General features: G+C 48.9%; 1 protein-coding gene across 2 annotated transcripts in view; it reads left to right on the top strand.

Moving 5' to 3' along the window:
- Window positions 1–8,320: 8,320 nt before the first annotated feature.
- LIN54 (lin-54 DREAM MuvB core complex component) overlaps window positions 8,321–14,021 on the top strand; it is an 85,161-nt gene continuing 79,460 nt past the window's right edge. For both annotated transcript variants that reach the window (XM_040324816.1, XM_040324825.1), the window contains exon 1: window positions 8,321–8,405. The gene's annotated coding sequence lies outside the window, so the exon portion shown is untranslated. The remainder of the gene's footprint in view (window positions 8,406–14,021) is intronic.

A 14,021-nucleotide genomic window follows, 5' to 3' on the forward strand; every position in this document is an offset into this window, starting at 1 on the left:
GACGTAGGGGGTCCCCCTACAATCCATACCAGACCCGTATCCAAAGCACGCTACCCGGCCGGTCAGGAAAGGAGTGGGGACGAGCGAGCGTCCCCCCCCCCTCCTGAGCCGTGCCAGGCCGCATGCCCTCAACATGGGGGGGTTGGGTGCTCTGGGGCAGGGGGGCGCACTGCGGGCCCCCCCACCCCAGAGCACCCTGTCCCCATGTTGATGAGGACAGGACCTCTTCCCGACAACCCTTGCCGTTGGTTGTCGGGGTCTGCGGGCGGGGGCTTATCGGAATCTGGGAGTCCCCTCAAATAAGGGGGCCCCCAGATACCGGCCCCCCACCCTAAGTGAATGGATATGGGGTACATCGTACCCCTATCCATTCACCTGTAGGCAAAAAGTTAAAGTTAGTAAACACACAACACAAGGGTTTTTAAAATAATTTATTATTCTGCTCCGGATGCCCCCCGTCTTCTTTATTAGCTCTATTAGCAGGGGGGGCTTCTTCTTCCACTCTCCGGGGGTCTTCTCCGCTCTCCGGGGGGGGGGGTTTCTTCTTCCGCTCTCCGGGGGGGGGCTTCTCCGGACTTCCATCTTCTCCCCTCTTCCGCTGTTGACTCGGCGAACCCCGGTTCTTCTGCAGATGTCCGGTGCCTTCTTCTTCAGCGCTGGCTGCCTGCTATCTTTGTGTGTTAGCTCAATTTCTAACAGGCAGCCGGCGCGGTCTTCTGTGACGTCAGGGTCTTCTCTTCTGTTCTTCTCCCCTCTTCCGATGTTGACTCGTCGCATCTTGTCGCTGTAATGATGGAAGCGCGCCTTGCATCCCATTTATATAGGCATCACCGTCCCATCATGCTCCCGCAGATACCCACGTGGTGGGTGCACGTGGGTAGGCACCCACCACGTGGGTACCTGCCGGAGCATGATGGGACGGTGATGCCTATATAAATGGGATGCAAGGCGCGCTTCCATCATTACAGCGACAACAGGCGACGAGGCAACATCGGAAGAAGGGAAGAGAAGAACCTGATGTCACAGAAGACCGCGCCGGCTGCCTGTTAGAAATTGAGCTAACACACAAAGATAGCAGGCAGCCAGCGCTGAAGAAGAAGGCACCGGACATCTGCAGAAGAACCGGGGTTCGCCGAGTCAACAGCGGAAGAGGGGAGAAGATGGAAGAAGACCCCCGGAGTCCGGAGAAGCCCCCCCCCCGGAGAGCGGAAGAAGAAACCCCCCCCGGAGAGCGGAGAAGACCCCCGGAGAGTGGAAGAAGAAGCCCCCCCTGCTAATAGAGCTAATAAAGAAGACAGGGGGGGCATCCGGAGCAGAATAATAAATTATTTTAAAAACCCTTGTGTTGTGTGTTTACTAACTTTAACTTTTTGCCTACAGGTGAATGGATAGGGATACGATGTACCCCATATCCATTCACTTAGGGTGGGGGGCCGGTATCTGGGGGCCCCCTTATTTGAGGGGACTCCCAGATTCCGATAAGCCCCCGCCCGCAGACCCCGACAACCAATGGCAAGGGTTGTCGGGAAGAGGTCCTGTCCTCATCAACATGGGGACAGGGTGCTCTGAGGTGGGGGGGCCCGCAGTGCGCCCCCCTGCCCCAGAGCACCCAACCCCCCCATGTTGAGGGCATGCGGCCTGGCACGGCTCAGGAGGGGGGGGCGCTCGCTCGTCCCCACTCCCTTCCTGACCGGCCGGGTAGCGTGCTTTGGATACGGGTCTGGTATGGATTGTAGGGGGACCCCCTACGTCGATTTTTCGGCGTAGGGGGGTCTCCTTACAACCCATACCAGACCTAAGGGCCTGGTATGCTCCTGGGGGGGAACCCATGCCGGTTTTGTTTTTACAAATTGCCGTGGAGTTCTCCCTCGGGAATGCATACCAAATGCCGTCGCTGGAATGGGCTTTTACATGGTGTGACTAGTTTACACTTTGTAACATCAGCCCTAGTTTTACACTTGCAAACTAAAACTTACGGCGAAAAAACGAAGCTGGAAAGCTTTGTGGATCGCCTTAAGTGCTAATTTGCATACTAGAAACGGCATTTCGACTCGAAATGCCCCCAGCGGCGGATGCGGTACTCCATCCTAAGATTCGGCAGTGTAATTCTATTACACATGCCGGATCTTCTGCCTAACTTTGGAAAAAGCCTTTTGAGGATCGTTTCCAAAGTTAGACACAGACTGAACAGCAGTTAAGTCTGCGTATCTCTTTTGAGGATCTGGCCCACTGTGTTTAGTAAAACCACTACGTATCCTAGACAGGTGTTCTCCTAGTCTGATGTTTAGGGCACTGTTTTTTCAGAACCATGGCTTGTGATTCGAAATATTCAAGATGTGAACAGTTGCGCCTCATTCTCAAGAATTGTCCTTTCGGTATTGCTTTCAGCCAATTCGGATGATGTCCGCTGTCTATAGGGATATACCTGTAGCGCCTGTGTACTTTCGTACAGGTGCTATGCTTAAATTTAGTGGGAGGATGAGAGAGTTATGTTACTCTCATTCTTTGATTTGACAAATTTGGCTGTCGCCAAATCTGGATTTGTCTAGTGCAGGGATAAGCAATTAGCGGACCTCCAGATGTTGCCAAACTACAAGTCCCATGAGGCATAGCGAGACTCTGACAGCATCAAGCATGACACCCAGAGGCAGAGGCATGATGGGACTTGTAGTTTGGCAACAGCTGGAGGTCCGCTAATTGCTTATCCCTGGTCTAGTGGGTCAGTCTGTGCCCCAGAGATGCAGTCTCATCTCTGGGCGGCAGGTGGCGCCAGAGGGGTCCAGGCGGAGCCGCTTTTTCCCAGCAGCCAATTGGAGGAGTTTTCCCTCGCGGGGCATGCTGGGGAGGAGTATTTCTGTGGCGGAGGGTGTTGTTCGGGGTTCTTCGCGGGTTCCTGGTTCCAGGTGCGGCACCGAACCCGGAGGCAGGTGATCCAACAGGGCTTGAATGAACCATCGGGGATCTGGGTCACCGGACATTGACAGGTCACATTCAACCTGTCAGTCGGTAACCCCAAAGGAACATACTGGGAGGATTCGCTCTAATGTTCACAATTTCAGCACTAGGCCTGTGGCAGGGGTCTCACCTAACATCCTAATTTAATTAGAGCCAAGTCGGTGGCAGAGGCTTGTTCCTCCCAGAAGCTTTAAGTGGCACTCTGGCTGCCAGGCCTGTGAAAGGGGTCTGTCCAGGGGCACTTCACCCACTCCGAAGGGAGTGGAGACGTACACAAATACCATTGCTAAAGGGCAGGATTGCCTTTACTATCCATGACCTGATACTGTGAAGTTGCTCTTCCTTCACCAACCTATCCTGTCTACCTCAAGTTTACATGTTGGTCGTGTTCGACCGGGAAAATAAAGTATTTGAAAACGCCAACCAACGGTCCTGGACATTCTGTTATTGCTCTCAGCACTACCATCACCCCTAGACACAGTGAAGAGGTAACTTAAACACGCCAATCCCAAATCTAATCAGCTGCTCCTCCGGGGGTAGCGCTACACGTGGGTGCTCTTTCGGGATTCGGCTGTTACCTCTGGCAACGGAAATTGTGAGTAAACGATTTATTGAGAGCAAAGAGTGTCGTGTATTGAAGGGAGTTAAAGGGTCACTAAAGGATTTTTTTTTTTAGCTAAATAGCTTCCTTTACCTTACTGCAGTCCTGGTTTCATGTCCTCATTGTTCGCTTTTTGCTTTGATGTTGCTGTAATTCCTCTCTGTTCTGGACACTTCCTGGTTGTCTGTTTCCTGATCTCCACAGTACTGGGAGATTTCTCACTGTGGTGACTAATCAAGGAGGTATGATTACTGTTTGTAAAACGAAACTGGATTGGTGCTGAGGGGTTTTAGACAAAGTATCACTGCCCTCTATTGGCTCTGTACATCAGAGAACCAGGAAACAACGGCAAAAACTAAACTAAACTGTAGGTACATTATATGATTGTTTTTTATCTATTTTTAATCATTTTTAAAAGGAATCAGTTAACTATTATGTCTCTATACCCTGTAAACAGTAATTTCAGCAAAAATATTTTTTTTCCTTTAGTGACCCTTTAACCTCAAGCAGCTAAAGCCTGGGCGTACGTGCAGCGGAGCACGCGCCTGAAACGTGTCTAGGCAAGTTCTCAAGTGGGAGGAGTCACCCACCCCTGCGTGAGACGTATAGCAGAGTCTTTGCGCCAATTCAGCAGATCAACGCCCACCAGCGAGAAAGAGAGAGACCACGTGCGTGATGTCTGCTGCTTCGCTACCGCGTGCTCTTTCCCAGTGAATGAGACCCCCTGCAACTTCACCGGGAGTCTCCAGCATGCTCGCCTCGCCTGGAGTACCAGTGACGGACACGACATTCGGATGTCCACTGAGGGACAGTTTGTCCTACTGTCAAGTGGAGGATCGGAGACTTTGGCCTTGTCCTGCCCTCGTTGCGAGGAGCTATCAGTACGGATCCTGCCGTTCGCTCGGTGCCATAAATGCCGGGCCTACTTGTTGTTGTGAAATCACCCGCCAGAGCTCCTCGGGAGTACCGGGTGAACTACCTGACCGGAGTCGTCACCGCGGAGGAGGAGGCCATATGGCCAGAGCTCTCACCGTTGGTGGAAATCGTGGAGCCGGAGGTCCAAAATCCAGAGGTCATCTCGGTATCGTCAACCCTCACTCTTCGAACTGCTACCTCGCAATCCCGCTCACCGGAGGTAAGCCCTATCGACGAACCAGACGAAGATGACCCTCCGACCAGTACACAAACTGAGGCCACTACCTCTACCGCGGTCTCTGTGTGGCGTGCCTCCATAGGAGGGCCCTGTTCAAACCTCCCGCAGCCGCGGTCGAGGCCTACCTGCCCAGCGCTCCCTACCGGACTGGCCAAGAGATCCTACAGCCAAGCCCTGCGGCTATCTACCTGCGGAGGAGCTAAACTCCTCTGACTTTGACTCTCTATCCGATGACGGCGACCTCCAGGATCATCTATGTGAGCCGAGATTTCCAGAGCAACAAGGGTTCGGAGGATTCCGTGGCCCCTACACTACCCGGAGGAAGAAACGCTCCGGCCGGATCTCATCGCGTGGGTCCCAAGTTTCGTCCATGGACGTCCCGCAGGTGACCTGGGGAGTCGTTGAGTCTGTCCCTGTTCTTTCTCTCACCACCCCCATGCCCACCCTGAAAAGGGCACTGGACGCTATAGTTCTGCCGGGGCACGGTGACCCACGCACATTGCCTAATTTGGCCAGGCTGCAGTGCCTGGTAATTCAGAAGGTTGCTGCCGGCCATGGGTACGAGTACCCCTACGTGCCACCTTCCCTCTTGCACCAAGTAGACCAAGAACGGGAGACATGGTGCCATGAAGCCATTTGGTCACACCTGAAGGTACCCCGCATCATCAAGGGTGCGGACCTGAATTTGTCCTATCTGAACCCCCGGTTTGAATGCTGTCACCAAGAGTGGAGCTGGGGCCTGCACATTTATAGTGACCGGGTTGTACTGAAGTCCCCTGGGAGAGAAGACCAGGTATTTTCGGTCACCTCTACGACGGTAGATGGTGACATTGTCATTTTGCCAGACCAGCGCTTTTACAAATAAGCTGCATGTCTATTTTATCTGGCTTACTCTCATTTAAGAAGTACTGGACAAGGGTTCTCGCCCCCACTCAAGTTTGTGTTCTTGTTTTTCCCCTTTTCCCCCTGCCTCTTCAGATCCACATTACGGCTCATGTGAAGAACTTCGGGGGGTGGGTTCAGCCAGTTAGAGGGGGTCCCTGCCAACTGAATCGGCGGCTGAAGACGGCGATATCTGAATGATGCCTGTAGCTGCAGGCATCATTCAGATATCACCGCACAAAGTGGAGGACGTCATATGACGTCCTCCCTTTGACAAATAGTTAAATTATAAGTATTGGAATTTCCTTTGAAATGTAGCTGTTAATGAACGTCAAATTTATCTGAAATAACGAATTCCGCAGCTAAACGAATGGAACATAACAAATTAATAATGATAAATTTTTTTTTTTACGTTCCATTCTTTTAGACCCCTTTCACATGGAGGCAGTTACATTTGGGGCTTTTACACTCGGGTGGTGCCTTTGCGGGACGTTCGGAAAAGTCCTGCAAGCAGCATTTTTGGGGCAGTTTGGAAGCGCTCTATGCAACTCTCCCAAAACAGCCCTGTCCATTACAATGAATGGGCAGCACTTCCGAAGTGCCACTACACGGGGGCTTTTAACCCATTTACCGCAAACGGCAGGCGCTTTCAGTGTATAAAGTGGCCTTAGATGCGGCATTCATTATGTCAGATAATTCAGAACTTCGTATTCGTTACGTTCACTAACAGCCAAACTTGAAAGGAAATGCCAATACCCATAATTTAAAAGTTATTATTTCGGATTTTCAGATTGTTCTTTTGAATGTTCATTCTTATTTTTGGAAGAACGTGTTAAATGGGTTTTTGTTAATTCAAATATTTCCGAATTACATCGAAAAGCGAATTTGGAACAAAACAAATTGCACATGTCTAGCAGCAACCTGTAGCAATCTCAGTCTCCAACAACTCCTATAGCATGTGCAGACAGCTCTCCTTAGCATTGAGCATCTGCTCCTTTGTGCAAGGAGGAACAGGATGAGCACTGCCAGAGCCCTACAAAATGACCTCCAGCAGGCCACTGGTGTGAATGTCTTTGACCAAACAATCAGAAACAGTCTTCATGGGGGTGGCCTGAGGTCCTCTAGTGTTCTCACTGCCGGACACTGTGGAGCTCGATTGGCATTTTCTATTGAACACCAGAATTGGCAGGTCCGCCACTGGTGCCCCATGCTTTTCACAGATGAGAGCAGGTTCACCCTGAGCATATGTGACAGACGTGAAAGGGTCTGGAGAAGCCGCAGAGAATTTTATGCTGCGTGTAACCTCTTTCAGCATGACCGGTTTGGTGATGGGTCTTTGATGGTCTTGGGAGGCATATCCATGGAGGGACGCACAGACCTCTACATGCTACACAATTATCTCTCTTATATCACTGATACTGCACTGAGCATTCATTTATTTATTTTTATTTCTATTTTATATTTTGATTTGTATCGTGTTTCACTTTTTTTGTGTTTTAAATTTTGTGTGTCACTGCGATGTGAGATACGTTGCGCAGAATCACTTTCACTATTTTGATTCCTGTTTTTGTGTATGGTAAACACTGCTAGGTTTTGCTGCACTGTATACATTTTGTTTGAGATATTGATTATTAAGGATTCATATTAGCGCGGAAGCACTCGCCACTATATGCTACACAATGGCACCCTGACTGCCATTAGGTATCGGGATAAAATCCTTGAACCCATTGTCAGACCCTACGCTGGTGCAGTGGGTCCTGGGTTCCTCCTGGTGCACGACAATGCCCGGCCTCATGTGGCGAGAGCATGCAGCCAGTTCCTGGAGGATGAAGAAATTGATACCATTGAATGGCCCCCATGCTCACCTGACCTAAATCCAAAAGAACACCTCTGGGACATTGTGTTTCGGTCCATCCGGTGCCGCCAGGTTGCACCTCAGTCTGTTCAGGGGCTCAGTGATGCTCTGGTCCAGATCTGGGAGGAAATACCCCAGGACACTATCCGTCGTTTCATTAGGAGCATGCCCTGATGTTTTCAGGCATGCATACAAGCACTTGGGGGCCATACAAACTACTGAGGACCAATTTGAGTTGTTGCAATGAAATTTCAGCAAAATGGACTGGCTTGCTGCATAGTTTTTTCACTTTGATTTTCGGGGTGTCTTTGAATTCAGCCCTCTGTAGGTGGATAATTTTCATTTCCATCAAATGATGTGCCATGAGATTTTTGCCGTTGAGATCTGATATGTTTTTAAAGTGTTCCTTACATTTTTTTGAGCAGTGTACTAAAACTGGAGCACCCAGAATTTGGTGCAACTCTACATGGTAACCAATCAGCTTCTAACTTCAGCTTGTTCAATTAGGCCTTTCTAATAAAACCTGGAAGCTGATTGGTTCCTGTGCAGCGCTGCTCCAGATTTTGCAGTCTCCAGTTTTAGTAAATCTTAAACCTATAAGTATAACAAGACAATACGAAGCGAAGTTCTTCTAGCAAACTAGAACACATGGCCGGAGAGCTGTCGCTTCCCGCAGAGATCACTGCCGTCCTATACACAGCTCCATAGTACTGATAATAAACTCGCACACCACACATACATATGTCGTTCGGTTCCCCGGACTGCTAGTAGTATTCCCCTCAGTAACCCAAAGCCCGCCTGACGTAACAGCCGCCCTCCCAATTACGGAAACAGCGAAAGTCTCGCGAGAAGAGACTTCTCCTCCAGGAAGTAGAAGGGGAAGGAGGCGGAGCTTGTCGTCCCGTGATCTGAGCAGAGCCCGGGAAGTCTTCAGTCAGCTCGCAGCTGCTCCACAGCAGGTTTGTCCTGCGGGGGGCAATTAGTGAGCGGAGGAGTCGGAATAAAGGGGTAGTAGTGGCAGGGAACATGTTTATGAGGAGAGGGCACAGGCTGGGGGGTAGGTTGGTGATAAGTGGGCAGAGTGTGGCGGGCATGAATGGTATGAGCTTATAGAGTGTAAGTGTATGCATGGAGTGAGAGGGCACGTTACTGAGGTGCATTATGTGAGGGAAACTGTAAGTAGCCATGAATTGTTATGGGGGGGGGGGGGGGTATATGTGCACAGCCTGGCATGCAAAATAACAGGGGGCATGGAAGTTATTAGATGGCATAGACTTTGGGAGAACTAGCATGTTGATGGGGGGCAACTATTCCACTTTTGAACGTAAATGAACCCCTCAATTTTTTTTGTCTGTTTCCAGTGTACTGATCTGTATAAATAAAATCTTTATTAAACTGACAAAAGTGTTCACTCTATGTGAACCAGTGCCTTAGTAAAGCAGGCTGACATAAAGGGGATCTGTTATGAGAACGCCAAGCACAGGCTGCCGTTGCTAACCTCTGGTTTTGAGAATGCTAGTTCCCTGGCTGCCAGTGTGATGTTTTGATTTCAGTACACACAGAGTTACTGACCTCAACAAAGTATACAGATAAGCAGTTTTGTAGATTGGTGACAGTCTTGATGCTCAGCCTGCTATCTATTGAAGTGCAGCCCTAGGGTCACAACAGTCAGGAGTGAGAGCATTGATTTATTTTTTAAGAGACCCGTAATAGTTGTCATGTTCACAAAAGCGTACTCCCATGCAAATGTCATGTTTACCCATGATCTGTGCATCCCTGCGCAGGTGGTCCCATTCACGTCAATTGGGACGTATCAACTGTACTAACACAGCTGCTGCTCCCAATTTGACGTCCAGCGCCGACCGCACACTGAGTTAGCCTTGGTTTACACCAGAGCTCCTTTAAAGTTTTATGCGACTTCAAAGCAAACTTTTAGTGCGATTTCATGTGCGGCTGACATCCTGTGTCACTTCATTCAGCAGATGTTAATGCAAGTCGCACAGAAATGGTACAGGAACTCTTTTCAAAGTTGATGCAACGAGTCCCAACAATTTGAAAGGTTCTTGTGGCGCAAAATGGGGTGCAGCTTGTCATGTGACTTTGAACTGTCAAGTTGCACCGATGCAAGCCAAGGTTTTTGGAGGCCATGCACCTGCATATATGTCAAATGCAGTGCAGCAGCTGTGTCTGTGTAGCCACTGCTTCCCAGTTGACTTCAATGGGATTGCCTGCGCAGGGATACACTAAACACTTCTGCATCTCCTTGCAAGTAAACAGGACTCCTGGCGCAAGCTGTAGTACACTCGTGTGGACAAGGCTTAACAGTTTGTAATAGGTACCTAGTCTCTGACTGTGTTGTGTTTTTTTTTTTTTTTTTTGTCACTGCCAGCAGCCTGGCTTGTATGGGAGCTGTTCACTCAGTGATCGGAGGGGAAGAAAGAGGAGAGCAGCCGCCTGGTTAAGGATGAGCTCCGGCGTGTTTGCAGAGCCCGCCAGGAAGTCGGCGCTGCGCTAATCACAGGCAGTGAGACCTTTCCCAATCTCTGCAGCCGTGCATCGGGACAATGTCTCGCTGCCTGTGATTAGCGCAGCACCGTGCCGACTTCCTGACAGGCTCTACACATGGGGTTTGCGAACACGCCGGAGCTCATCCTTACTGGTTGATCAAAGTGTAGGGAACATAACAGCTTTCATTTCAATACAGGCATACCCCGCTTTAAGTACATTCACTTTACATACACTCGCGAGTAAGGACATACCCGCAGGTGTATGTAAAGTGCCTTACAAGTACTGTACAGACATTTTGCAGCCGCAGTAGAAGGAGCTGAAGCTCCGAGAGCATAGCCCTGCCCTGTTCCAGTGTGCCCCTGACACCCCCACTACAGCCCCTGAGACATCAACTACAGCTCCTGACACCCCCACTACAGCCCATGACCCCCCACTATCCCCTAGAAGTGAAAAAAGGTATTGTTTCACTTTAAGTACATTTTACATACATGCTCTGGTCCCATTGTGTACTTAAAAGTGGGGTATGCCTGTAGCTGTGTGTTCCCCGCCATGCGCTGTCATATACAAGCCCCTCCTCATTGTCCGGGCACTTTGATAGATAACCCGTCCAATCCTGTGACGGCTGATCTGTCTAAGTTCCCCGGACAAGGGGGAGGGGCTGTATATGACTGCGCGCGGCGGGGAACACAGTTTTGAAATGAAGGCTGTTATGTTCCCCACCCTCTGATCAACCAGGCGGCGGCTCTCTCCCTCTGTACTGGCAGACACAGGCTGCATTTGGTGAACACGGGCAGGCTGCATTTTTGGGCACGGATAATAAAGTTGTTTTTAATATTTATTTTTATAACTTTATTTTGCATGAAACATTTAAAGTGGAGTTCCACCTTAAAATTAAAATTAAAATTCACCAAAAACCTACAAAAAAATAGAAAAAAAAATAGTTTTACTTACCAGAAATGGCGGTTGCTATGCGAATGTGCCTAATCTGCCTTTTCCTAGTCCGCGACAGGTCTTCTTCCTCGATTTCCTTGCGGTGTCTTCTGGTAAATGGGGCGCGCTGCCTTCTGGGGACTGTGTGTATCCCACAAAGCAGCCGCCCATTCACAAAAGTGCTGCGAGACTGCAAGCTGCAAGGCTCCACTGCCTGTTTCCCTCAGTAAGGATTGCGCTGCAGGGAGCTGCCGGGATCGGGGGGGCCGACATCGCAGGTGCCTAGGACAGGTAAGTGTCCTTATTAAAGGTCAACAGCTAGTGTTTGTAGCTGCTGACTTTAAAAAATAAAAATTGTGGGTGGAACCCTGCTTTGTGTCATTTCATGAGATAGTTTATGGGGGCGTAATTAGGGGTTGACGGGGTAGGGGTTTGGCGGGGAAACTGGTGGCGACTAACCCTTGAGGCCTGGCTAGTAGCTCAGGACTTGAAATTTTGAGCCCTGTAATAGCAAATTTAAATACACTATAAAATTGAAGCCAAACTCCAGCTTACACTTTATAAGCAGTTAAAGCAAACATATTTTTTTTTTTTCCTTTTGGGATAAAAGTTTTACATAAATAAGAGTGGGTGTACTCGCCCCTATCAGTAGTAAATGATTTGTCTCATCACTGTAAATACTACATTTGCAAGAGCGCTTGTTCTTTTGAAAAATAACAGACTTGCTGAGTAGATTACCAGGTGAAAATAAAGAAAACCAACGCAGCCATCACATCTAAGAAATGATAAGCTGCAATATAATGCAGTAAAACCTTGGATTGCAAGCAAAGCTCATTCCGAAATGTGCTTGTAATCCAAAGCACTTGTATATCGAAGTGAATTTCCCCATTAGAAATAATGCAAACTCAGATGATTTGCGCCACAATCATTTATTCATATAAAAATGATTACAGCAATACAAAATACAGTATAAAGTGTACTGTAGAAATTAAACAAATTAACCTGAACTTCAGGATCTACAGAGTAGAGAAGAGAGGTCGTTTTACACTGCGACGACATGAAAGTCAGCACAACTTTGCCAGGCAATGCCTGGGTAATCTTCCTGTAATTTTGGATCCAAATCACATCGATAAGGATCCCACTCTTGGAGGCAACTTTCATTAAAGGAGTTCTCTGACCTAAAAGTTTTAACCCCCGCTGTGCCCGGGCTGTAAAAAAATAGAAAATAAACTGTCACTTACCTGCCTACGATCCCCCGTTGTTCCGATATCGCCGTCCCGTTCTCCGGTCCCGGGCCCCTTCCGCTTCCTGTGTGTCGGTGACTCATAGTGCGCTCAGCCTATCAGCGGCCGCAGCAATGTCCCGTCGCGGCCACTGATAGGCTGAGCGCACTATGAGTCACCGACACACAGGAAGCGGAAGAGACCGGGACCGGAGAACGGGACGGCGATATCGGAACAACGGGGGATCGTAGGCAGGTAAGTGACAGTTTATTTTCTATTTTTTTACAGCCCGGGCACAGCGGGGGTTAAAACTTTTAGGTCAGAGAACTCCTTTAAAGTCTATGGGCACAAGTCAGAAAGATGTTGCCCTTGAAGTAGTACAGGAACATTTTCTAAAGTTGGATTGATTTCAGTAGTGATAATTAAGACAGCTCTCTTTGACTAAAATGGGATTTCACATGTCGCGCAGCTTGGAGTCTCACAAGTCGGATCCCAAGTCGCGGCAGTGTGAACCAAGCCTTAGCTTTGGTTCACATTGATGCTACTTTGAAATTGCGCTACTTCACTTGAAGCTCTGTGTTGTTTGCAGGCTCTTTAGGCCCATACACATGATTGGATAATCAGACGGGAATTTTGTGATGACAGGCTGTTGTCGGATAATCCGATCGTTTGTACGCTCCATCGGATAAATTGTTGTCGGATTTTCTACCAACAAATGTGTGTTGTCGAATTATCTGAGCATGTGTACACAAGTCCGTCACACAAGGCCACAGTACAAATACACATGATCGGAAGCAATGCTCACCATAACACAACATTAGCAGAAGTAGCCCAAAGGGTGGCGCTAAAGAGCTGAAAAAACATAGTTTTGTGTTTGTTGACCGACAATTCTTTGCCGTTTGTATGCAATACAAGTTCACTGCCAACACCCTTGGGACAAAATCCGAAGTAAGATAGAGAAAGGGTAACCGCTCAAAGAGAACCAGATAATCAAGTTCCTGTGGTCCGAGCCTAGGGTGCAGGCAATGCAATCAGGATGCAGGTTTGAATACAAGAAAGGGCTGGGACAGCCGCACTCCAAAAAAACTTCTCCTTTTATTAAAAATGGATCACAAAATACATGCCACGGCCAAAAACAGAACCAAAAACTGACGCGTTTCGCACTGTATCTCAGTGCTTATTCATAGCACTGAGATACAGTGCGAAACGCGTCAGTTTTTTGTTCTGTTTTTGGCCGTGGCATGTATTTTGTGATCCATTTTTAATAAATGGAGAAGTTTTTTTGGAGTGCGGCTGTCCCAGCCCTTTCTTGTATTCAAACCTGCACCCTTCGGACAAAAGTCTGTGGCTTTGTCTGCAGAAAGTCTGATCGTGTGTAAGAGGCTTTACATAATTGAATAAAAGCTGACTATTCATAGACCCCTGTCCATAGTAAATGGTCAATCTCAACCACCTAACTGCCATGTTTGCTGGAAAGCTTGGTCAGTTAACCGCTTGGGATCCGCGCTATAGTCAAATGACGGCTACAGCGCGGATCCGAAATCCAAGTGGACGTCAATTTACGTCCGCCCCTTTGCGCGTTCACCGCGCACACTCCAGAGCGCGCAGCGGGGAACTGCTGTGCTGCCCGTGTCCCTTGGACACAGCCAATCACAGATCGCCGCAAACGGCCAATCAGAGTGGCCGTTTGCGATGCGATCTGTGCGGCCAATGAGAGATGATCTCATATGTAAACATATGAGATCATCTCATATTGCCGTTTTACAGAGACAGCGTCCTGTCAGGGAGAGAGGAGACCGATCTGTGTCCCTTGTACATAGGGACATAGATCGGTCACCCCCCCCCCAGTCACCCCCCTTCCCCCACAGTTAGAACACTAATTAGGGTACACATTTAACCCCTTCCTCACCCCCT

The sequence above is a fragment of the Rana temporaria genome, chromosome 1, assembly GCF_905171775.1.
Source record: "Rana temporaria chromosome 1, aRanTem1.1, whole genome shotgun sequence".
Taxonomy (NCBI): domain Eukaryota; kingdom Metazoa; phylum Chordata; class Amphibia; order Anura; family Ranidae; genus Rana; species Rana temporaria.